The sequence below is a fragment of the Anser cygnoides genome, chromosome 2 (genome assembly GCF_040182565.1).
Source record: "Anser cygnoides isolate HZ-2024a breed goose chromosome 2, Taihu_goose_T2T_genome, whole genome shotgun sequence".
Lineage (NCBI taxonomy): Eukaryota > Metazoa > Chordata > Aves > Anseriformes > Anatidae > Anser > Anser cygnoides.
Genome location: NC_089874.1, coordinates 131,139,113 through 131,162,540, shown reverse-complemented (window position 1 = coordinate 131,162,540; position 23,428 = coordinate 131,139,113). Strand labels below are relative to the sequence as shown.

At 33.6% G+C, this 23,428-nt stretch overlaps 1 long non-coding RNA gene across 3 annotated transcripts in view; it reads right to left on the bottom strand.

Annotated features, from left to right (window-relative positions):
* Positions 1-23,174, bottom strand: part of LOC106030661 (uncharacterized) — a 35,086-nt gene extending 11,912 nt beyond the window's left edge. For all 3 annotated transcript variants that reach the window (XR_007168414.2, XR_007168416.2, XR_007168413.2), the window contains exons 1-2: positions 23,036-23,174; positions 1,209-1,346 (exon numbers count right to left, since the gene is read on the bottom strand). This is a non-coding gene — a long non-coding RNA (uncharacterized lncRNA). The remainder of the gene's footprint in view (positions 1-1,208; positions 1,347-23,035) is intronic.
* Positions 23,175-23,428: the final 254 nt, after the last annotated feature.

The following is a 23,428-nucleotide window of genomic DNA, read 5'->3' as shown; positions in this document are numbered from 1 at the left end:
TTAATAATTATTATTTATTATTTATATATATTTTATATTTATTATTTATATATAATTTATAATTATTATTGTTATTGTTATTGTTATTATAGTACTATTAGTATTAGTGGTAACAGTAATAGTGATAGTGATAGTGATAATAAGGTTGCATTTAAATAAATAGTTCTAAAATTTATTAATAATTCAGAATATTAAAACATTACTATAGCTTTCAATATCCCTAGGTAAAATTTATATTAAAAAGTTGGACTAGATGATCTTAGAGGTCTTTTTTCAACTTGAATGATTCTACAATGCTATGTTTATTGTAGCATTTTTATCAACAAGTTACAAAGTGCACTGAAGTGCCTATAATACTTATCAGCTAACAAGATTTTCAGAAGATACAAACCTTGTCTAGTTTTTGCCAAAAGTTTATTGTAACTCAAACTATGGACTTTAAACTAAATTAATATATTTCTTTCACTATCTTCAGATAATTTAAAAATTTATTATGAGTGTAGTCTATTTTAAATACATGTTCTCTCTTTAAAATTTACGTTGATAAAATACTGTAACAATTAGTTTCTCAGGCAAAATCAAGATATGGAATTTTTTTTGAGATTTTCCACCTGATCAGGACATCAGAAACAGTGTTTTCTGAGTAATCACAAGCAGCCTGTATTCCAAATACTGAGTAAAACATTTTCAATAAAGAGTCTGGGAAGCTGCGTATAGTAAAATATCTTGGGAAATGCATCTATGTTCTAATATATCATGTGCAGAAATAAAAATGTTAATTTATTTGTTGAAATCAGCACTCAATCTCACTTCAGTATCCAAAGTCTAACACTGAAGGAAATATATACTCAAACCATAGGGTGTTTTTTTTTGTTGATTTTTTACTGTTTAATACTCTTTCATTTTTACTGTTTAATACTCTTTCATTTTTACATTCTTTGTGTTTGTTGTTTTTTTTTTTCTGTCTATGTGTATGTCAACAAACCACTGTCTATACATGCTAAGTAGTGCCACAGAAAACCTCTTAAGTGTTAGAAAAATAGAATTTCAGAAACTATGGGACAATTATCAACATTTCTGAATTCTCTAATTTTGTTATAATCTCCTCTTGTAATGGCCACTTTTATTTATTTTTTTCTTGGTTCTTCATGATAGTGCTCAGATGGCAACTGAATTGAATTTGCAACAGAAGGGAAAGAAAATGATACCTTCAGCATGGCAAGATGTCTTTTCTTTAGGATGCTCTCTTTATACATAACTGTTCATCATTGTTCCTGCTGAAGTGCTAAAGGAGTTGAGTCCTCTTGCTCAAGTCCCTAACAGTGAAGTAACTGTACTAGAAGGACCTGAGGAAGAAAAACGGAAAAACAAACAAACAAACCCACAAGCCTTAGACTAATTTTTGATTAAAAATAAGAAAGAAAACAAAACAAAATCCAAAATACACAAACCAAAAACTTCAACATGCACATGGGTCTCCTACTAGAAAAAAAAAAAAAAAATTATATATATATATATATATATATAAGCACATGTGCCAGCTGGGTGAAAAGCTATACATCCACTTTGAAAAAGGCAGGTCATATGGGCTGTGTTTATTAAATAGATTTTTTTTTTTCTATAAATGTTGTTTCAGACCCTCCAAGCAGTTCTAAGATTTATCAATATAACAGAAGGATGGTGAAATTGCAAGAAATAATTAGGTCACACTATCTAAATTCTTTGGTATGTATATGAAAATTAAAGAACTACATGCCCACATACATGAAATGGAGATTGTTTTCAGCAGCAAATTTATGAGATGTCTGACGTTATTAGTGAGTTCTAAGGAACAGCCTTAGGCACTGATTATGTGCTATTCATTTTACTGGTAAGCACTGCCTGAAAATGGCCATCATCACCAAGATCAAAAGTCTACCTTGAGAAGTATCCTTACTTTGATGGTAGATAGCAGTAAATCCTTATGAAGAGTAAAAAGGGAGGGAGGAATAGAGGAATACAAAGTAATATTTCTCTCCAGACTATCTTCCAGCTACTGCAATGTGAATTTTGGCAATAGAGGTTTAGGTTTAGAGGTTTAGAGGTACTGATGAATTACTCTCCTGTTACTTTGGTAGTCAATTTGAATCCTCTCATTCTGTTGATCTCCACAGTGCATATCAAGGAATTAATGCTACAGTTATGCACATAGCACACATACACTCCAAACATGGCCAAACATTTATTTTCTTCATACAGTAATTTCTCTTATGAAAAGACATATCTCTTATGAAAAGACTACAGTAGTACAGTAGAAGCACACACTATCAGCATTTTAAACATTTGTAATATGTTTACCCTGGAAAATGTCTTCCTAGAACTTGGAGACAATCTCCCCCATCCCAACTAAATGTGAGAGAAGCATAAGAGGTACTTTTGTATGCTTAAGGCTTTGCTTTTTGCTTGTTTTTAATCAGTTTGATTAAAATAAACTAGAGCTACAAACATCTTTTTCCTCATGATCACATTTAATACTTGGAAATAGAGTTGGAAAATACAGGCCAGACACTTGTACAATAAGACACGATTTATTGTAACACAGAGAAAATTCTGTCTCTGATAAATGTTAACACTGTAAACAATTTTTATATTAGTGTTTACAGATTTCAGTCTTTTCAATCCCTATAGATATCTATCTTCTTTATCCCAACAATTGTAACTGCAATAGCTATTTCATTTTCCAAAATTGCAAAAATATTGTTTTAATAGTAGCTATTGATATGGATATATCTGTAGCCAATATTAATGTGATTTTCTAAGATAAAAATCATTTGTTTTAATTTTCTATGAGTCATATAAAGGTTGGAGGGCACTACTCATGACAGCAAACATAGAACATGTACAAGATTATACTTTTTTTAATTCCAAACCTTTCTTACATAGTAAGCACTTTTTGGCATCTCATAATTTAAAATTCTCACAAAGGAACAATAACAAACACTATAAAGTTTCCAAACAGCCAATTCAAATCAGCAGGCAACATCAGTTGCTAGGAATTATGCTGCTCTAGTTATCTTAGAAGTGAAAACAGTAACATGAAATGAATGCAACATTGTGTTAAACAATGTAATATGTCCATTTTGATCTTCAAAAAACTGAAATATTTATTACAAGTAATTTCTAGTTGCTTGTTTTTAAGGTTATGATTGCGCTATTCCAGGATTTCATCCTGTTGCACAGACATTTTAAAGCCCTCACTAAATAAGACTTTTTTTTCCTTTTTTTTCCCCCTTGAGAAATAGTGTTTATTATTAATAGAGTTCCTATATGCAACACTGAGGTAAATAAAAACATACATGATGTTTAATTCTAACAAGTTGCCACTGCAACTGTAGTTAGATATAAAATGAAAAAATAAGAATAAAAAAGCAGACTACATAGATTCTTTACATTTCTGAAAGAAGCAAATGGTTGAATAAAATAGTTCATAGTAGAGATAAGGTAAGGAAATATGTACCTGAAATAAGCAAAGTTCATGAAAACAGTTAAGTAAAACAAATATCACGGTAGAGACTGAATTAAATTTTTAAATGCACACAACAGAATACCTGTATAACACAAGTGATTTCCTTCTTACAGTCATAAATTCAACATACAGAAACAATGCATTGCAGAATGATGCACTTTATAGGATTTTTTTCTTCCCCTCTTAAAATATAGAACTATTATGATTCTCTTGTGTGGATGATAAATCCAGCTCAAAAATCTACCCAGTGTGAGTTCTACCAAAACACAGTACTGAGAATGAGCTCTGAGAGAATGAGTTATGATATAACAGTGTTTTGTGCGGTGTGTGTATTGAAGACAGCAAGGAGTGGAAGGGAAGGAAGGGCACACAAAAGGGAGAAAAAACAAGTAGTATTTTAACAGTAATTAAGATGGGAACCAACAAAATTAAAAGTAAAAATAATTAATTTAAGATAAATTAAATCTAATCCAAAAAGAACATTTTATAGAATTTTAAATTAAATAAATTACCATTGGAAAGTAGTCTATAAATAATGTCAAATGCATGATTTCAGATGTCAGCTTTCAATACCAATATTATTAAAATATATATCTTGAACAGCTTTATTCATAAGAAATAGAACAACTGAGTTCAGAAAAGCTGCTATGTGTCTCTAACTAAAGGATTTCAAGATTATTCAATTTTACTCTGAAAGAAAAAAAAAGAATAAAAGAATAAAAAAAGAATAAAAAAAGAATAAAAAAAGAATAAAATAAAACAACGACTCAAAATAAAGAGAAGCAGGATAACAGGTGGATACTCAACATTTGAAAATATTGGAGATGTTCACAATTTTAAAGAGTATTTTAGCAGGAAAGACTAAAACTCTTCTAAAAACATGAACCACTTGAAGCACTCCAGTAATTTTCAATTGCTTTGCAATGTGCAAGCAAGGAACCTTGATCACTTTCACACTGAAGCACTTAAGCTCCCTGATAATTTTACATCCTTATATGCCACATATTTCTAGAACCCCATCGTTTCCTAGCTGAAGTGGTTTTAAAAATATGTGAAGTGCTCCAATAATTTTAAATTATTCTGTGCAATGCAAGCTCAGAACCCTGATCACCTTCAAATTTAAGAGCTTATAAAAATTTGAAGTAGCCCAATATTTCTGAATGATTGGGTATTGTGATTTCACATGTTTTATAAAATGCTGCCATTTGGAAGGAAGTCTGGTGACAAACTGAAATATGGCCATTGGCTAGCAAATCTAGTCATGTAAAAATATATTTAAAATAATAATAATAATAAATCAGGGAACATGCTTATGCCCCCCACAAAAATCAACTCAGGCAATACAACAAAAAGTAAATGGTATCCTGAACCCCAGTAGAAAGCAAAGGATAAAAGATCTGTCCCAAAAATTCAGTAACAAACTGTATAAATTGTACATACAGAAACAACTGACAATATGCAGAAGATACAAAATCAAACACTGCATTCCTTTCAGGAGAGTTATAATTATTCATATGTCTAATAGCCTTTAAAGACATATTTTATGGATATTTGTAATTAATATTTCTATTTTGTCAATATGTAAGGAGCTGACAGACATTTCACTTTAATCTGTGGTTGTTGTTTTTTTGTTTGTTTGTTTCAGGGTTATTGTTTTATATAATACAATTGGACAGGAATATTTTCACTTCTACAGTAGAAAATAATGAAAAATATGCTTTATTTACACCAGCAACACTAATTTTTTGAAAAATATGTATCCTTATCTCTTGAAGGTTTGTAGATGGTTTACTATTCTGAAAGGGCTTGTATTTTAACTACGCATGCAACTTTTGGGGCAAAGATGATAGCTAGCAGGTCTATCCACCTGTATAAGGGAGAGTGAGGCTTCTGTATAGGTCACCTCATTTATGTTCATAACCTACACACAAAAAATGACCCCCTCACCCCACTACAGCTGAAAAAAAATATTCAGCGGTCTGTCAGCTTGCATTTCAATGATTCTCACATACACTCAGAAAAACACATTGCAAAAAATAATCTTATATTCATAATTTTTTGTCCTTCTCTATATTTCCCTTTACCTTCCCCCTTCTTGCACACATACAGTAGTATTTAAATTAGAGAGTTCACAGTGCCAGTGCTTTATTTTTTCATTAAGTTTCCAATTAATACTTAGTTGAGGTCTGCCAGTGGAAAGGAGATTGCTCTCACTCCAAAGCAGAGTCTTGGGAAAAGACAGACCATCTGCAGAAGACAACAGAAAGTACAGAAGTTGCTAGAGTTTCTTCTTTTTCCACACAGTGCCAGGACCTACTATAATCTTCTGCAGTTATTTTGATTAATGCTATGGTTTTGCTGTTGTTCTCACTTTCTGAGAAGCCTGAAATCCACTCAGCAGAGTGAACCATTTGTCTGCTATGGTGCATGCATAACTTCTATTAGGATGAAGAGTAGGAACGGATAAGCAACTAATAAGGTATGCAACCCTTAAAAGACCTTCTTTTTTTTTTTTTTCCCTTTTTTTTTTTTTCCTAAACAGAGTGTTTCCAAAACTAGGTCACAAATTACTTATCAAAGAAACAAGGAAAGGAAAATCAAAGGAAAACACTGGCATCAGACAAAGGCTTCCTAAGCTACTTCAGCAAAAAGACTAATTATCAAACTGAATGAACTATCAAGACTCAACAGAACTCTAGAAGCTGATGAAATGTCACCTCCCACAAATAGAATATGTCTCCTGTAATTTTTTTTTTTTTTTTTTGTGTAGCAGTGGCATGTGAAGGAGAAATGCAACAGTTCTCACATACAGCAATATAAACAAGTAAAAAACAGTAGCAAGTAATCATTTTTTCTAAATCAATGTCTAAATATTCTGGACTGGCAAAGAATCTTTATAAAATGTTCGGGATTTCTTTCTGCAGTTAACAAAACTGGAACAAGAACACATCTTTTTCTTAAAACAACATTCAGTTATTTATTGTTCTTTCTTATTATTATGCAGCATAAATCTTTGTTTTGTCTTTAGCTCAGGCTTCTTGGAGTGGTAAAAAATTAAACTTTATGTCAGGAATTCTTGACATAACTTTTCATTCCCAAAAAAGTCTATCCCATCAGCAGTAGTTTGCAATTTTTTCTAGAAGATTCACTCATTAAATATTTCCAATGTCCTTTTCCTGGCCCCAGCTTTTAAGGGTAAATCATCATGATTACTAAGAGATGTGTAGGATCATAATTACTACTGGAATAAAGTATACATTAACCTAGATGTGTATTTTCAAAACTGAGGGAAGGTACAAAAAAAAGAAAGGATGTTATGTTCTTCATTTTACCCATGAGGTTTTGCACATTTCTCTTTTCTGTTGCATTGACTTGAAGTGAAAGTTAACTGACTCAAGAGAAGCAGGTTGCAAAACACCCAGTTTAACTTAACAGAAGGAACATTGATAGCAAATACAAATAATCTGAGCAGGGGCAGCTCTTTTAAATAGAGGTTTAACAAATGTGTTTTAAAGAACTTTGAGTTGGAACATATTAGGTTTGACATGCCACCAGGAAGACTCATTCTGCTCAAATATGTCATGTTTCATTATTATTGCATAATGTAATATATTGATATAATCAGATGAATTTTGAAAACAAGATGTCAAATATGTGAAATTCAAATGAAGCAAAGCTTGAAAAAAGTCCTCAAAAGTGGCTATGTGATAATAATTTAATTACATATTTTTATCTATTTTAAAAAGTTTGTATTTCTATATTATACTTATTTAGAAAGACATGTTTAGAAAGACTTTGCTTAATTTAACCTCATTTTGAATTGCAGTTGATATATGCATGCACATTTGACCAGAGAGAACTCTCACAAAGTAAATATATTTTCCATGACAGGAAGATATAGGCAAGGAAAGACCTTTTCTTTCTACAATTCCTACAGTTTCCTACAATTCCTATATTCCTTTTGTTGGGTATGGGCAGATTATAAATATTTTAGTCTTTTTTTTTTTTTCTGTTTTTGTTTTTCCAATTTTTAAAATGTACTAGGAACTAACACTTTCTAGAGTTGTGGTCTAGGTGACCCTGCTTGAACAAGGGGTTGGAAGAGCCTGTCCATTCTCAACCATTCTGTGATTTGGTAAAAATGTATGGTTTTAGTACTGAGTCTCCAGACCTTTGAATGAGTTGAGTCTAATTTGAACCACACTGCAAACAGGTATTGCTGACATGTCACTTCCATTCTCACAGTAGCCTTTACAATCTTTATTATTCATAAAAATAGATTGATATAGAATAGATCACTATTCAGATCTGAATATCTGCGGCCTTTCATTTTGACTAGAAGTTATACTGGTTTGAGCCTGCAGTGCACCTTGCAAAACTTTCTAAATTTATAAGAGGATCCAGCTTTCACAGGTAATTAATATTTCTTTTGGGATAGAAAGTATAAAGAAGTCTATACTTTTCTCAAATTCTGTCACTTCTGCAAGAAAAGACTCTCTCTTGAGGGAACCACAGACAGGTAGAATGTACAAAACATCCAATTTCTTGGAGTTGTAGAGGTTTTGAACATACTTAAGCATTCTTTTATCGTCCATGCTGAGACTGGCTTCATGCTAGAGCAGTTCCCATGACTCACTAGTACAGGTGTTCCTGTAATTGTCCTAACTGCTGCTTTTACTCTATAGAAAATACAGTTTGAAAGACAAGATGGTCAACAACCACCTAAATTCAGCCCTGATGTTAAAAATATTAGCTAACATTATGTTAGTGTTATATTCCCAAAAGAATAAAGTAGATTTTAAGAAATAATAATAATAATAATAATAATAATAATTAATAATAATCCCAGTATATAAATAAGCTAAAACGTTTGGAAGCATTTTAGTCTGAATAATTTTAATACAAAAATATTTTTAAAAAACACAAATCAAGAACAACACCAACAAAACATTTTCGTTCACTTTTGAACTATGGGAATAATTTATATGCCAAAAGATAAAAAGACTATACTAAAATTCTACTGGTTAATTCAAATTCTACCTGAAGCACAGCACACAGTAATAATGATGACAACACCTAGCCCAATAATACAAAATCAATGTAATGTGTTGAACTGCTATCCAAAGCAAATCTAGAATGTCATTTCGTTGATTGTTAATTAAATTGACACCTGTCAAATCAAATCCAAACCAACTAATACCAAACAAACTTTATTTTATGTGGAAAATTAAAGCTATTAAATAAGTATTATATGTACATATATATAAAAGAAGAGTAGTAGTTTTGATGGTGTTAACATAGAATCCCAACAATTTTTACACACTAGGCTTTGACATATTTAAAGAAAAGAAAAATCAGACTATAAATTATATAAATATAGCTTTTGCAAATGGTCTTTTAATTATTATTGATCAAAACCTTGGCATTCAAAGTCTAATTAAACTAAAACTCTGCTTTATCTCCAGTGTACTGAGAAATCATTGCCTGAAATTAATTAGTACTCCAATCACACCATTCTTAATTATGACCTGATCTTTGTAGTGCTTGATACACTATTTTATTGAGGCTTTTAAGAACAATTTGACAAACCTCAAACAAAATCTTAATTTCAAGGAGATATTTCTGTTTTATCATATATTATACATAATGAAAATGAAAGTGTTCCATGAAGCATTAAGGCAAATAATAAAACAAACAAACAAAAAAAAACACTCCACTTTTGATGTTTCTTAAAAAAAATAATAATAATAATAATAAAATAGAAGAGTAAGAAAATAATCCAGAAATATTCCCTCTGAGCCTCAGTATATAACTACATCATGTAGACTCTTCATGCTTTGTTTTGTTTTGTTTTGTTTTATTTTGAAACTCCTTTTGCAAGTCAAGGCTTGATGTCTATTTCACTGACTGACTAATAATATTAGAGACTGCAGTTTCTTAAAATACCTGTTTTATAAGCACAGTGGTCTGTGCTTGTTAAGAAAATACCAACTGTGAAAGTTAAGAGCTTTTTATACCGTGAATCAGCAAATCTCCTTTGGGGTGAGAGACTTAAATCGTGCTTAGTTTACTGAAATTTCTGATTACCTCAGTGATAATGAACTGAAAGGACAGGTAGAGCTGAAAAGTTGTTTTCTTCATCACTCTAATGTGCTATACTTAGTGATATAAATGAATAGGCTGGTACTGAATATTTTGGGTTTGCAGGGTACAGCTAAATTCACAGGATGCTGTTCAAATAGAGAAATGAGTTCCATATGACTTATGTAAAATAACTGAGTTAGATCAGGCTAACAATCCTGTATAGTACATTTACTCACATGCAGCACCATTTGTTTTGTTGTTTATTTTACTTCACATATCAAAAGTTTAAGTTCAATCACAATATGAAAGAAAGAAAGAAAGAAAGTGGGCATAGCAATCTAATAAGAAGAAAGAGAAATCATAGAACACCATATGGGAAAAAATATTTTCAAGCCTACATTATGAGAGATCTGAAGATTTCTTCCAGTCTTAATTCAAATTATTTTCCCATGGTTTTGACAGGTTTTCTGGAAAAAGAAAGTCCACTAAAACACCCTTTGTAAAGGCCAAGGACCAGAGGAAAAGCAACAAACTGGTGGAAACTGATGCAAAATTTTTGGAATTTTACTTGGCAGAACCCAAATCATAGTCTATGAAAGCAATTTATTCTTAAGGCTACAGTTAATAGGGCTTGACAGAGTCAGTTAACCTGTTGGTCCAACTACATATTTGCCCTTAGATACTACTTAAAACATAGATAAAATATATGTGGTACTGAAGTACATTGAAGCAGTCTCTGCTCACACTCCGGACCCCCTTGTCCAGTCCACAGATGTTGCTGTAACAACATAAACTTGAACAATTCTACAGCAGATTTTAAGGACTGGAGTCATTCAAGCTCTATGACATTCAATTTAATCTTCTGTACAGGTGTTTCATATTTCTTATATACCCATTTTAAATGCTCAGTGAAGTAAGCAATGTTTCCCTCGATAGTGAGTTATTTAGAAAAACAGCACATTGTAAATTCTCTTTCTAGTAGTCCAAGAAATAGTTGATGCAGTAAACTTCCAGTTCTAAACTATAAATAACTTGTGGCAGATATGCCTTTAATTGCTGAATACAGAAACTAGATCACTTTAATTGAAAACAATTGAGCCCCATATTTACAAATATAATATCTACCTAAAATTCTTGCCTATTCAAAGTACTGTTGCTGAGTCTTTGAATGATTTTTGGCACTCTTCATAGAAAAGGCAAGTGCAAATTTAGTCTTCTTTTCAGATTTGGCAAAAAGATTGCCATCAGTCTGGTCAGAGACTGCCAAGATCCTTCAGCCTTCCTTTGCTTATATTGCTCGTCCAAGAAAGCTAGGGAAAGGCATTACATAATCTATTACACACTTCAGAAAAGACACACTTTTTATCTCACTATTGATCTAAAAAGTGATCATGAAATCCTTTTGCCTTCACAGACAAAGATTACTCACAGTCCTTAAACAATAACTTGAATGTATGTAGCATCTTCTCTGGAAGTCTACTTCTAAAAAGTATGTACCATTTTAATTTAAATCTAATGGAAATGAACGGAAAAAACAATACAGAGCGTTTATGATGCCTTTCCTAGGGTACTGTGAGGTTGCATTCCTGTCTAACACCAAGCTGTCCTAAGTGGTTTATAAATATGTGCTCAGCTCTCGACCACAGAATAGTTAAAAATACTTGCATATAGTTCTGATATGCAAATATGCATATATATACACATACATATACTTCTGATATTCTTGTATTACCACATGTATTTTGTTTATCTATTTCTTTTTAATTCAAAGAGGAGTAATGTCTCTGAGGTGTATTTGGAAAATAGATTTCATATATTTTAAAGTGGCGATAACATACAGGATTCATTCTGACATCGTTTTTAGAGTTTTTAACTGCTCAGAAGAGATTGCAGTGGTCTTTCTACCACATATATAGAGACTGTGAGAGCTAATGATAGCCAAATAGCATTATTCAAAAACAAACGGGAAAAAAAAAAAAAGAGAGAAAGAGAAGAAATGACTACTATTTAGAAAAACTGTTGGATCTTTGAAGCTTAAATCCATTTGCATTTGATCATAAATATGACTTTCTGTGGAGGAGGGAGGTGGAGAATGAGATATGACCAAAATTTCTGTTATCTGAAGTCACTTGGCTGTCTAGAGTTGCTTGATCATTCTGACGTGCTTAATTCTAGTGTGCTTCAACTTTCTTATTTAAATCTCTCTTCCCATCAATCATTAGGGCTTTCCTTCCTGGGTCATTGAGAGCATAATACTTCATTGTGTCAGCTGAAGGTGTGCTGACCTACTTTTCCTGGTTAATTTCAAGGGTAGGATCAGATGTTCCATTGCTTTTAGTAATTGATCTAACGATAGATCTTTACTAGAGCACCCATGACATGGTGTGAGGGGCATTCCAAGCATCACTGACTTCAAGGTCATAATTGAAATGAAAAATTCTCCAATGAATTAGGTAACTTGACTGCTTAGTCTGCTCTTAAAAATGATTCTTTCAAAAACATATTGCTTTTGTTTGATAAAAATTGTGTTTTACTGCAGAAGATCATGTAAAAATTGCTGCTACCTTTTGGTGTGTAATATTATATTTGATGTTAGGGGTGTCTTAGCCATCTTAAATTTACACTAATTACCTAAATAATTAGTGATAAGTGACAACTCAAAACAGATTGCAAGATACAAAACCAGAAGAATCGTTGATGACGGAAAGAAAAAAAAAATGTTATCGAAGGTGAAAAGAAATAGTTCCAGAAAATAATATCTCAGGAACAGACTGCTAAACTGCTAAGGAGAAGAAACACTACTCAGTTTGTTCATGCTTTCTTCCTCTGGCACACCACAAAATTTGATTTTTCAGGTCTCATTCTGCATTGTGTTTTCACTAAATGTTACGTCAATGCAGATACTTCCACAGTGGAGGATATATACACCTGCCAGGAGAGCCAAGATTTTTATTTTTATTTTTATTTTTTGGCAATGGTCTCATAATTACCAAAATAAAAAGGGGAAGTATCTGCCCAAAAGACAACATTAATGTGCACAGAACTTTCATAAATATATAAATAATGTATATATAAAATGCAAAGTGAAATGTAGCTTGATAGCTTCTGAAAAATATTACTCCTGAGCCATTCATTTTCACCAATTTTCTATTATTCCAGATATTGAACATTATATGCCCATAGAAAACAAAGAATTCAGTGTCTTTATAAATAATAAATAATATCATTCACATGGATAAGTACATTTAGATGTTCTTTTTCTTTATTAGTTTACCTGCTTTAGTAAAATTGATTGTATTTTGACTAAAAAAAAATTTGTTTTTGTAATTAGTCTGCATAAACTTATGTAATATCTCAGCCATGCAAACACTGCCAAGTTATATACTAACAGTAATAATAACACATTTATTCTTAAAATCATTGTATAGAATATAAATGAAATGACGTGTATCTTAAGAAAATCAAAATATATGTTTATCAATACTATTATAGTTTATTTAATGAATGACTTCTATTAAAGCCCATATTTGAGATTTTTTTTTCCAGAAGTCTACAGTAAAGTTCAAGATAAAAGTGAATGTTTTCACAAATGTATTCATCATGTTTGTCTTTGAATATAATTAAATTGATTGTGAGGCGTATTGGAATCCTAAAGAAGTGTAAGTTTCTATAAGTTTTGTTTATATAGTCTGTTAACAGAAACAAGGCTTAAGGCATATGTATTCAATCAAAACAGTTCAAGTTTCCTATAGTCAACATGATAATCCCCATAATCAGTTCAAAAACAATCCCGTGGCTGAAATATAGTCGCATAAAATTTGGTTGAATAACTGTAAAACAAACATCACATACATGTCACTAACAAAAGAAAGCTAAATTTAGCACAGTGTTATTTCATCTAGGCCTTTTGAAATGTATTATATTTAAACATATCATTAAGGAATACAAAATTTATTTATTTTACATACATTCATGCTTTGTGATATTACTAAAGGTTACTCCCCAAAAGAAATTAAGAAATAACTAAAATGAGAGTTATCTTTCATATTATTTAGGAATTGGCAAAACAATAAAAAACACCACCCAGGAGACAGACACACATCAGTAGTCTTAGACCATTTGTAAAGATTTTCTGGGGACTGGCAAAGAGAAGGTAAAATCTGCTACATTATACTGTTATACTATGTGTAACTGTGTGAGAGAAACAGAGAAAACAACAGAGGGATTGACAAGGACAGGAAAAACCCTGGAAATTATAGCCCTGAGAAGGAATAATGAAAGAATGGTGGAGACTGATCTACAGAAGAAAAAATAAAATAAATAAAATAAAAATATAATTCATATAATATAATATAATATAATAATAAAATAATGTGATTCCTACTGTATATAAAAAAACATTTTGGGTATCTGATGAACTGGGTCTTTAAAGAGTAAACATGAAAGATCTTTCTCCAAAGAAAGATCTGCCTCCACTGCATTATATCATTACTGGAACAACCCTTTTCAGATTTAAGTATGCTGACCACCACAACCAGAGACATAAAGTAATTTTACCTCACTACTGAATTCCTAAGTTTCACTAGATGTTAGCAAAGAGACCCTACTATTGCTAAAACATTTATATTAAATTAATTTTTTTAAATACTCTCAGTTAGATCTTTCCAAGAACATAAGATACCTTCAAATATGCTTCATTGACAGTACTGTTAATACTGCTAAAACCAATTTAGAAGATGTGGAAAAAAAATGCTTCGGTTCTTGAAGGTGAACTGTAGTTTCTTTACATTACCAATATGACCTAATGAAGCAGACAGAAGGTGGAGATCTGTGATGAGTGATGATAGAATTCAGATTCTCAGCCTGTCTGAAACTGTACTGCTAGACAGACAAAGGTTCCATCTGCTTTACTATTGAAAAGGCATGACAAATTTACAGTTATTTTAACATAGTCACCACATCTCATGTCAGCAAATCACAGCAGCACATCTCTCTTATCATTCATGGGTATCACTGGACTCAGTACCTATTACCCCCTATTTGCCAATGAGGACAGTTTTGAAGTCTGTATTAGTCATAACTACCCACTAGAAGTGTAACAAATTTTTGCCTCAGTTCATGCAGAGGAGAATGCAAAAGGCAATTTTCCACTAAATACTTATTGTGGGATACGTTAAGCGTGTATAAAGACAATGAAAGGAAAGGAGAGCTTCCTTTTCAGCTGAATGCTTTGGTGCCTTCAGCTGACAAGGAGGTTGGCCTTCCAGAAATTTTCTTGAATCTCTGCCTAGAAGCATCACTTTCATCTTACGTTTATCACAAAGTAATGACTTTTTTCTCAAATGGCGTATATCTTCCAGGCACTTGCACCATATAGTTATGGAACTGACATAAATCTGACATAAATCAGACTTTTAGAATGAAGAGTAGATTAATACATACTCTTAAATATTTAAGGAATGCTTCAAACCAAAAAAAAAAAAAAGAGTACATTCTAGTAAAATAGGCAGGATATAACTTAACCATGATTATTTTTATTAAAATATCTACTGATGGTTTATCAGTGGGTATATATTTTTAAACTTAGGCAGTGCCAAAGGCACTATCTTTACATTCTTTGTAGTTGATACAACCAGATATAGCAGACATCATGTTAAAAATAAAATATTTTTGCAGGAGAAACTGCTGCTAGCCAGATTTCAGTCTTCACATCCTCATTCAAGCTTTCTAGTCCAGCCATCGACTTGTATGATTCTCACTGTTTATTTCAGTGTGTATCTCCTGAGTTTTCTTTAAAAATATATGAAGACATTACTGAGGACCTGATTCAATAAAAAGTATGTCCAAACCTCCATGCCCTGGAAGCTCAAACAATGTTGCAAAAGCTGCAGAAATGGGACATATTTTCTATTGAATTGGGTACTGAAAATGCTCATAAGATTTTTGTATTGATTTTTGTAACATCCAGCAGTGAAAGACACAGACAATATTAGCTTCATCCACTACAGGCCTGTGGATTTCACTTTGTGCATACAACAGGGTATGGAATGGAAACAGAGAGCAACCAACTTAGAAACAGGGTGCAGGGTTAATTCTAATTCATCATAAAAGCAAATTTGCACCTTATTACAACATGAGCATTTACTTGACAGATAACTTTAGGTATCAATTATTACACAAGAGTAAGTGTGGTTATAACTTCACTTTGCAATTTTATATGTTTTCACTTAATGCTAGCATTATATTTTGATGTATGAAGCTTAATGAGACAATATAGCCTCGAATTAAAAAAAAAAAAAAATAACAAATAAATAAGGTATCTCAAGAAATTAATAACTTAAAAACAACAACAAAAACTTGTTTACACAAAAATAAATCACTCGAAAGCCAAAAGCTCAAATTTCTCAGCTCCTAAAGAAGAATAATTCTACTTAAGCAGGTGTTTTTTTTTGTTTTTTTTTTTTTTTTGTTTTTTTTTGTGCAAGATGGCCAAGAAAGACTACAATAGTCATTCCTTTCCCTCCGTAAATGTAGTGGTTCTCTAACAGCAATTCCAATTAGCTCCATCCTTATTTTCAGTTTTCCAGGAGATTCAAAGGGCATAATGCCTAGCAGACTGTCACAGCTGATTCTCATGTAATACTTGAGCTCAGTGGTTGCATTATATTGCAACTATCACTGTCCCAAATAAACTATTGCAAAGCTACATTGAGCTCAGTGATCTTCCAAGTCAACCAGTCAACCCAGCCTACTCCACCTCTCTTTCCAGTTACAAAACTACAGCTGTACCTAAAAACTGACCTCACACACAACCCCATTTAAACTTTTCAGATTTTTGTCATGCAGCTTCAATGATATGAAGCCTGGCTGCTTCAGTGATATGGAGCCTGGCTGCTGCCATAATAATTTGGATCAGTAAAATGGCTGAGGTACTCTGTTCCCTCCTAAAAGGCTTTATACAACGTAAAGGAATTGGCAAGGCATTGTAACAAGTGAACAAGGTTCTGGAAAATTTGAGAACTTTATCTGGGGTGAAAAGTTGTGATTTTCTGTATATGCTGCTAAAAGGCACTCATCAAACACTGGAAGTGTATAACAGCTATATAACTTCCCATTAATTAAAAAAGTTGGTCTAAAATTCATGTTCTGGAATTTTAGACAATAGCTTAAATAAAGCTTTAAATAAATAAATAAATAATTCCTTGGGCAGAATGAAATCCTACTTGCTTTTTCTAAAATAGATCCCAGAAGGATAAACATGCATTTCAGCACTCATCCAACACAAGGAATTTCTATTTTACACTTTTATCTTTTATCTACTCTTATACGGCATCAAATCCTTGCCATATAAGAGGAAATCCTTGCTGTATAAGAGGAAAACAAGAAAAGGCCTCAAATTTCAAGATTTTTGTAAGGGTGTGGTGGTTTAACACTAGCAGGTTTAAGTTACACAACGTCCACGCTGCTCTCTCATTCCCCCTCCTCAACAGAACAGGGGGAGAAAATATGATTAAAAAAAACCCTCATGGGCTGAGACAGAGCCAGGGAGATCACTCACCAAAAACTATCAAGGGCAAAACATACTCAGAATGAGGCAGAGTAATGTAAGTTATTGCCTACGGATAACATACTAGAATGGTGAGAACTAAAAGCAAACTAAAAACACCTTCCTCCCATATACCCTCTTCTAAATCTTCCCCCTGAACAGTGTAGGGGAACAGGATGGAGCTTGTGGTCAGTGCCTAAAGCTTCAGCTCTGCCTGTCTTTCATCTTCACTCTCTTCCCCTGCTCCAACTTGGAGTCCCTCCCATGGGACACTGTCCTTGCAGAATTGATGCTCCTATGTGGGCTTCCCACAGGAAGCAGCTCTTCAAAAACTGCTCCAAGATGGGTCCGTACCACGGGGTCCTTCTGTCAGGAGCAAACTGCTCCAATATGGGTCCCCCACTGGCAGCAGCTGCCCCCCAGATCCCCTACTCCTGCTTGGGGAGCTCCTCCACAGGCTGCAGTTCTGGCCTGGGACCTGCTCCTGCGGGGGCTCTCCATGGGCCGCAGCCTCCTCCAGGCCACATCCACCTGCTCCACCGGGGGCTCCTCCACGGGCTGCAGCGTGGAGATCTGCTCCATGTGGGACCCATGGGCTGCAGGGGGACAGCCTGCTCCACCAGGGGCCTCTCCACAGGCCGCAAGGGAACTTCTGCTCCAGCGCCTGGACCTTAGTGTCTGCAGGGCGGTTTCTCTCAGATTTTCTCACTCCTCTCTCCCAGCTGCTGTTGCACAGTGCTTTGCTGTTGTTGTGACTGTTTTTTCCCTTGCTTAAATCTGCTCTCCCAGAGGACCAACCAGCGTTGCTCACTGGCTCAGCTTTGGCCAGTGATGGGTTCCTTTTGGGGCTGGCTGGAGCTGGCTCTGATCTGACATGGGGCAGCTTCTGGACTCTGCTCACAGAGGCCACCCTTGCACCCCCCCCACTACAAAGCCCTTGTGATGTAAACCCAGTACAAAGAGGAACATCAAATGAAGTATAAATAACCTTCATTTTCATAGTTTTCATTTTCTCTTTGCACAATGAAGATATCAATAAGACTCTAAATCTGAAATCCCAGAATCTCTTTATGACTTCACAGCAGTTTTACAGCAGCAGACTTAAAATTGTTGGTGTAAATGTTTGTCTCCCCGAAATATATACATATATATCCACAGAAATTAAGATGTAAAGAAATCCTCCCTTGGCATTGTCGTGTAGTTTACAAATGAGCACTATGTCAGCAAAAAAAAAAAAAAAAAAAAAAAAAATTGATCATGTTTGGCAGTTGCATTTTTTTTAAATTGTTATCTTGTGTTAATAGGGACCAGTTGCATTTTTTAAAATCCTTAGGACTTAAAAATGTTTTTACTTAGAGAATACCTCGATTGCAGCAGAATTAGAAGCAAGGATAACATTACATACCTCTCTACATGTTGGAAGAGCTCTGGATTTATTATTATTATTATTATTATTATTATTATTAACAGATACAAAAGATTTTTTAAACTCTTTCTCCTAATTGGGATTGTTTCTGCTTAATGTAAAGTTCAATGTCCCAGACACTTCCCCTAGCTCCAAGAAAAACAAACACAACAAAACAAAACAAAAAAGTCCTTTGTTCTGTAGAGAGAATATTTATAGAGAAGTACTAACATAAACAGCTAGTATTTACTTATTTATTTTAAGATGATAGATATTTGTCAAATATTTGTTTTACCTCAGCCATACTTGTAATTTTTTTTGCTTTTGGAAATATAAATCTATAATCTATTGAAACATAACTCAAATATGAAAAAGGATTTTCATTTTTAAAATTAATGTTTTGACCATAAGGGTATCTTGATATCAAATACAATAATATAAAGCCACTTTTTCAATTTTAATTGAATACTTGCTTGTTTAAAACTTAGTTTATGTGTTAACATCATTTTTTTCTGCCCATTTGCTTGAAAACAGAGAACAAATTCAGTCACAAAATATTTTATAAATTACATAACATTTATAAGATGGTAATCCAAGAACTGCAAAGAAATTGATTACATGAAGGTTTTATATTACTAAATAAACAGAAATCCCACCATAGTATGGGACAGTTTAAATCCAAATTAGACTTTAAGTCCTTTGATTAACATTTTATATGTCATCTGATTATTACTTAAATACAGATTTTCTCATTGATGTTTGTGTGGATTGAGTATTTATGGTCACTGCTTTTTACTGTTCTAACATCAACAATGTCCAGGCTTGTTACCCTTTATTACATACAGTCAGCTGATGTACTATATAGCCAGTGGCCCATGACAAAAATGGACTGTACAATCAGAACAGTAAGAAAATCAAGTTGATACAACTAACAATTTCTGACAACAGATTTTGATGGAAATGGAACTATACATTTAAACTGACTGTATTCAAATGCCTAAAGAGGAAAATGTATTCACTTTTTTTTTTTATTTTAAATATTGAGTTCTAAAAGTTAGATCAAGATTCAGAATATTGTGAATAAATTTTCAATTTACAAAATACAGCAATCTGCTGCTTTGTCCTTTTGGCCTTCATATTTTGGTTTTGACTGATGTAGACCAGAACACTGTCCTTCAAGGAGGATTGATGGTTGTGGGGAAAGGAGAGGTATCCATCCTCAGCCAGAACAGGTCCCAGGAGGCAACTGCTACAACTTCTAACACTTTATTATTGGTTAATTTGGGGGCTTCTTTCACTCAGATGACATAGCTACAAGGATGTCACTGCACAAATCAATACCTACTGCCTTGCCATTGATGTGCCTGCTACCTTAAACAACAACAGCTGTGTCTACGATCATCTCTGAGCTGTTCAGGATACTAATTATTGTAAGCACACTACTTCTGATAACAAACTGTCCAGGAAAATGCTCTCCTCTTAATGCATACTTGAGGAGCTTACTGCACACTCTCTAGTAGCCTTTGCCATTCCATTTTCTTTCTGTAGTGTTTCCAGAATGATTTCACTACTTTTCAAGTTAAAATTCATGTGTACAACTGGCTTTAATGTTAAAAAAAAAAAAAAACATTTTGAATTTATTGAAAGAGGAAACTGCCTATAGTAGTACTTAGACCAAATGTGGGATTAAGAATCAATATTTTAAGAAGGCATCATATATCTCACATACATTTAAATTTCCTTTTCCTTTTTATGTTTTTTGTTGTTGGTGGTGGTTTTTAGTCCTAATGTGACGATCCAACATTTTTTAAAACAGCATATGTGAATGAGTTAAATGTACATTTTAATTCTCTTAAGTGTGTTGTTGGAGAAGCCAAAGAGTAGACCTGAAAGAATATGAGGTTCTTTGCAAAAATTTCTCATTTATTGTGAAATAAGTGGTGCATAAAGACAATCTTGTGCGTGCATTTCAGTCTCACAAGATACAGAAAATTGCTCAGCTTTGCCTGAAAGGATATCACATTTCTGAACCATGCTCCAGCACAACTTAAAAGCGTCGTCTACATACAGTATCACAGATGTGCTGCTCTGCTATTATTTCTTAGGGGAAATCATAACATTTTCTGCCAGAGGTAAGTCTGCCTTAAAACATGCTCATAGTTTGGAAGTCAGGCAAAGATATCTATGAATTAGAGGGAACATTAATGTTTTATTGAAGGTTTTGAGAAAGTATAACATTAGTATTAGTTTCTACAGGGTATTTACCTGTTTGCTTATTATTATTATTATCATCATCATCATCATAATTATCATTATTATATTTATTTATTTTTCATGAAGATTCGCTAGAAAAGTTTAGTTAAGTCAACAAGACAAAACATTTTAATTTTCAGCATGCCTCTCGGGATACCTTTGTTACCCTTGTCCATTCCCTCTGCTCTGTTCTTGGTCTCCACAAATCCCACTTCCCTCCACGCTCTCCCAGGAGCAATCACTTTCACAATTATCCATGTCCTTCAGAGAAATGCAAGTGCAGTCAAAAATGCTGCTGCCACTGACTTTAAAATGATAACATACTTTACCTCAGTTTTGTATCCTGATGACTGCACATAGCACAGTTAGTAAATATTTCAATAAATTCTGCAAGTGAATAACTAAGGGCATATTCACAGAGCAGAGAGCATGAACTCATTCTGTAGGAACAAACCCTCTATACAAATAAACCATATTAAAAACTTACGTGCCTACTGAGATGTCTCAAATTCTTTAAATGAATCTTTCAAAAGGGTTAAACAGACAAGGCAGATTCACTTAAAAAAAAATCTTATATAAAAAAAAATCTTATTTAAAAAATAAATAAATTAGAATAAACCTCACCAACTCACCAGAAGGTCTAAACGAACCATGGCTGCTACAGGTTAAAAAAAAAAAAAAGTCCTCATATGAATAAATAATATAAACAATATAAATAAATAAATAAACCAGGTCACTTTCATGGTGAATGGATGTCAAAAGTTTCCCACAGGTTTCTGGACAGGGGCGTAGATAGACTGATATATTCATAATCCATGAAGAAATGCAGAATCCTTTCTATACCAAATGATCAAATAATAGGAGGTAAAATGCAGTGCAGATAAATAGGTGAAGCATTTGTACAAGAAAAAAAAAAAACACACAAAAAAACACAACAACCTAACTTTCCATATAATGAGGATGTCTGATCTTATTATTGCTACTCAGGAATAAAATCTGAAGCCTTTTAACCAGTTATTTATACAAAATGACTAAACAAATAAACAACAAACAAGCAAACAAAAACACAATTTCAAATCTCAGTAGCATTATTAAATAAAATAAAAACACTAACAATGTTAAAAAATATTTTGAAAGAAAGAAATTTTAAACAAAAAGCATAATTACTGCATTTCACTGCATGGTGTGCATATACACATTTTAGAGTACGCTAACTTTTGGGCCCCTTGCTACAGGAAGGACATTGAGGTGCTCAAGCGAGTCCAGAGAAGGGCAACGAAGCTGGTGAGGGGTCTGGAGAACAAGTCTTACGAGGAGCGGCTGAGGGAGCTGGGATTGTTCAGCCTGGAAAAGAGAAGGCTCAGGGGTGACCTTATCGCACTCTACAGGTACCTTAAAGGAGGCTGTAGAGAGGTGGGGGTTGGCCTGTTCTCCCACGTGCCTGGTGACAGGACGAGGGGAATGGGCTAAAGTTATGCCAGGGGAGGTTTAGGTTGGATATTAGGAAGAACTTCTTTACTGAAAGGGTTGTTAGGCATTGGAATAGGCTGCCCAGGGAAGTGGTTGAGTCACCGTCCCTGGATGTCTTTAAACGACGTTTATATGTAAAGCTTGGTGATATGGTTTAATAGATGACTTGCTAGTGTTAGGTCACAGGTTGGACTCCGTGATCTTGGAGATCTCTTCCAACCTGGATGATTCTGTGATTCTGTAACTCCACAGAAGCACTTGCTCAAAGTACATAAAAACAAGACTCATAGCCCAGAACAGAGAATGCAAATTGAAGCTGATATTGTCATTTTTCTCCAGACTGAGATACATGGGTGATTGAAACCAAGTGTTACATCTGAGAAGCCCTTGTTTTTCAAAGTAATTTAGCATAACTAGAAAATGCATTAATGTAGATCTGCTTCTAAAGTTCATTAGGCCTTTGGCTACCCCACAAAGAAACTTCCCTTTATTTCATAGGCCTAATATATTCTAAAACACACAAAATTGGAGATTCTTTGGAATTCCAGCTAGGGCTGAATCAAAGCCTATCTATATTATAGTGATGCATGGATGAATAAGCATATCAATAAATAAATGTTTTTACACATTCAGTGAAAATAACGAAAAGGAGAGGCGAGAGGAGGGGAGGGGAGGCAAGGGGAAAGGGAAGGGGAAAGGGAAGGGGAAAAAAAAAAAAAAAAAAAGAATCAGGCATCTACATACTACAGCAGCTTTAACAAAGTATCTGTACCTGAATTGGTTGAGAGAAAATGAACTGGAGGATGCAGTCCTGACCCCAGCGAAGTTAAAATTTTGCCACCCGCTCCACTGCAACTAAATTTATCCAGAGCAAAGGAAAGAGAGAAATCAGGAAAAGATGTCTGTAATATGAATTACAGCCAAACATGAACTACAGGCTTTCAGGAAAGGTTGAAGAAGCCTTTCTAAAAAAAAAAAAAAAAAAAGTAGCAGTAGGTCCTTGCTTCCTCCCTGCCCCATTTAGCAGCTAAATAAAGACAGTCTTTCAGGGCTTGATGTGCAGAATGCCTCAGCATTCCTCTCACCCTGCTTCCCTTGGAAATAATCCATTGTTTTCTCAAGCCAAAAGCTCCTTGAAAAGTTTCAAAATAAGTACTGCATTTTT